General features: G+C 43.5%; 1 long non-coding RNA gene across 1 annotated transcript; it reads right to left on the bottom strand.

Moving 5' to 3' along the window:
- Positions 1 to 14: 14 nt before the first annotated feature.
- On the bottom strand, positions 15 to 3071 carry LOC104911324. Its single transcript, XR_793822.2, has 3 exons — positions 3011 to 3071; positions 2804 to 2932; positions 15 to 1404 (listed from the first exon to the last, which is right to left on the bottom strand). It is a non-coding gene; the product is annotated as an uncharacterized LOC104911324 (long non-coding RNA).
- Between the last annotated feature and the right edge of the window lie 297 nt (positions 3072 to 3368).

Here is a 3368-nt window from a genome sequence, read left to right on the forward strand (position 1 = left end):
AAAAAGGAAGGGAAAAATAATCAAAAGGCCTAAACATCCCTGGTTTGGTTGAGAAACTCAGCATAAAGACAGCCTTCTTGGGAAAGAAAGACAAAGCGCTACCTTTTCTGGAATTCAAGGATACAGACGTCTCTTTTTGGGAATTGTTTACACCTAGACACCAGGGAGTGGATTGAACAGCCAAAAAGACTGAGGTAACTTTGAAAAAGTCTGTGTTGGGACTGTGGGTTTTGTTTTATTTGTTTATTTAATTTTTTTTTATTTTTTATTTTTAATGAAGCAGCTAGTGTTTGAAGAGATTGAGCTTGGTGGGATCAAGGTACATTTTTAGGTTAGTGGTAGAGCTATTTATCATTTTTAAGACAAATTTGATTACCCTGATGGGAATTCGTGTCTTCGGGGAAAGCTGCCCAGTTGTCATATTAATCATTGCTTTTAGTGTTTTCATTAGGGTTTTGGTTTTTGGTTTAGTATGGGATATTCATTTTTTTCCCCCTTTTAATTTAGCTTTCAGTTGCCCCAGGGCTTTGGCCTGGTAACCTCTGCAGAGTGTTTTTCCTTCGGTCCCCTTCCAACCTCTGAGTTTTGTGAGGGCTGTTACTGCTGCTGCTGAAGATCTGCTGCTCCTTCCACTGATGGGGAACTGAAGTTCAAGGGATTCTCTCTTGGATGAAGAACAGAAAGAATTTCAGAGGAAAAATGAACACTTACTGTTTCAACTATGGCGCATGTCACACTGATGTTCTTCCAAAGCCTCCATAGGACACTGCTGCTGGCGTCTTCTATTATGGTTACACCTCAATATATTCCAGGAGTGCCCTGCGCTAGGTAAGAGAAATCTGTGTATTTCTTGCTTAGAGAAGTTGCTCAGTTTCCTCTGAGATACATGGAAACCGTTGTCTTGGTGAAGTCCACAGATCACTAAAAGGGGTCAAGATATTCCAGTCTGAACTCATGGACATTGAAAGTTTCCACCCAGTGTCTCCTCCATCCAACACCAAACCCTCCTGGTGAACATACTCCATCTGTGGTGAGGTGTGCACTGGGACATTATCTATTATCCACCCCTGAGTGTCAGATGTGCATTTCCTATCTGTGCTGTGGTACAGTCAGGAGATGTTTGTCCTGATGAAGACTTGCTGTGTCCTATTGTTGTTGAAAGGTCATCCTCTGCTCCAGCCCATGGAATTGGGTCATCCTCAGGTGACCCAAACCACTAACATCAGCAGGACCCGTTCTCCCAGGCAAACTGAGGCAGCTGTAGGAAAGTCATCCCAGCCTCCGTGTTAGGTGATTCATCCCAGATACTCAAGCACCACATGAGGGTGAAACGAGTCCATGGAGGATCCTGTCTCTCTTTGCCCAGAAGCTTGTGAGTGTCCAGAATTACCTTGGAAATTCTATCTATATTTTAGATGGTGAAAGAAAGACAAAATCCCAAGTTAAATGAATTACGAGACAGCACTGTGTCACTTATAGAAAAGAGTGAGAGCTGAGCAGTGAGGAGGTTTAAGATAACAGATTTACAGCTAGAGCAGCAATTTCACTGACATCTGGGAATGCTGGAAAACATCATTGAGAAGTGCTGAAACATTGCTTCTATTTTCCCATTTCATTTCAGTGATGTTTAAATAATCCTTTTTGGTAAACAAAATGTATCTATCCACTGTATTATTTTGATTCATTCAGCTTTGACTTGTATTTTACAAGCTGCTGCTTTCAAAGCCATTTGACATTTCTCACATTATATTTCACTTTATGACAAACTGTAATGTCGTGGCATTTTCAAAATAAAAGCACTCTGTATCACCAAAATGAAGCAGTTCACCAGTCTCATAACAGACCAGTTCAGCATTATCAAAATGAAATACTGAGACAGTCTGTGAGATCAGCATTTTGTAATTTCTTTCCTGCAAAAAAAGTTCTTCTTTGAACAGAATCAGTGATAAAAATGTTTAAATACCCAATAAATACAAAATTCTCTTTCTCACTGGGAGCTAATAAATAACTAGTGGCAATTTAAGGGAATGTAGGGCAATTCTCAATAGCACAGAGGAGGAGGAAAAAAGGTAAGAAAACTACCAAATGGTTTCAATTCCTATTAATACCCAAATTCAGGAGATATTTAAGAAGTGCTGTAGTCAGTAAGGGTTGATCCCTCTCCTGACTGCATGTTTAATGAGCACAGTGGTCTTTTCCAACCACAGTGATTCCGTGATTTTATATTTTTAAGGACTCCAAAAGGCCCATAAATATCACTCTCAGTGAATCAAAATACCAAATTGGAGCATTTAGATTGGGCCATGCCAGACTATAGATCCCTGTGCTGGGACTCCCTATGCTGGGAGGAATTCTGTCTCCTTCCCCTTCCCACCTCACAGCACCACATGAAGGGCAGACCCAGACTCAGCACCAGGTGAAGAGCTGGGGAGAAGTAGCAGCTCCCAGCTCTGCACATCATTGCCTCTTCCCAGTGAAACTGAGGTGCTGCAGAGAAAAACATTGGCCTGAACTGGGAATGCATAAAACCCCAGTGTTGAGCATGGATGAAGGCAAGGGAGAAGAGGACACCGAAGCCTCAGCCCCATGGGTTGGAAGGGACCTCAAAGGTCATCCTTAGTGCCAAACCCTAAATCAGGCACCAGATCAGGGTGCCCAGGGTCCCATCCAGCCCAGCCTTGAACGCCTCCAGGGATGGAGCATCCCTGCAGAGATGAATAAACCGTAAGCTAAATGGAATCAGCCTCTCTGGAGGAGTAGCATCTGCTGACATGACTGCAGAAGGAGCAAGGAGGTTTCTTACTTGGGCATCTTCAATAAGTTGCTAAGGCCAAGCAAGGCAATGGGAAGGTGAGCACCCAGCTGCAGCAGGAGGGGAACAGAAGTGCGACCGTGTGAGCTGCTCCATCCCCCTGCACTTCACCCCTGCTCCCTGAAATGAGAACAGGAAAATAGTCAGTAAAGTTAACTAGTGGACGTATTTAAAAGAAATTAGAGGAAATGGACCCACATCCTGTGGAATTCACCCCTGCCAAAGTCTGCAAAGTCGAGTCCTGTGGCCAGATTTAGAAAGGGAGTGGATAATTTAATGGCCAATAACATAGCTGAGCTGCAATGCCAGTGCACGCCCCGCAGTCCACAATAGTGAGGGTTATGTTTCTGCTTTGAATAGCTAAAAGCACCTCTGTGACATAGGGCAGGAATGCAAGAGGCATCCCCCTAAATGCCTGCGTTACATTTTCAGACATGCAAATATTAATAGTGTTACAAGTATAGCAACACAGGCAGCCAGGAGACACAGGGCTGGGCAGTCCATGCAAGGCATTAGCAAAGCAGGAATCTGTCACCCCAACTAAAGCTGCCTACAG

The sequence above is a fragment of the Meleagris gallopavo genome, chromosome 6 (assembly GCF_000146605.3).
Source record: "Meleagris gallopavo isolate NT-WF06-2002-E0010 breed Aviagen turkey brand Nicholas breeding stock chromosome 6, Turkey_5.1, whole genome shotgun sequence".
NCBI lineage: Eukaryota > Metazoa > Chordata > Aves > Galliformes > Phasianidae > Meleagris > Meleagris gallopavo.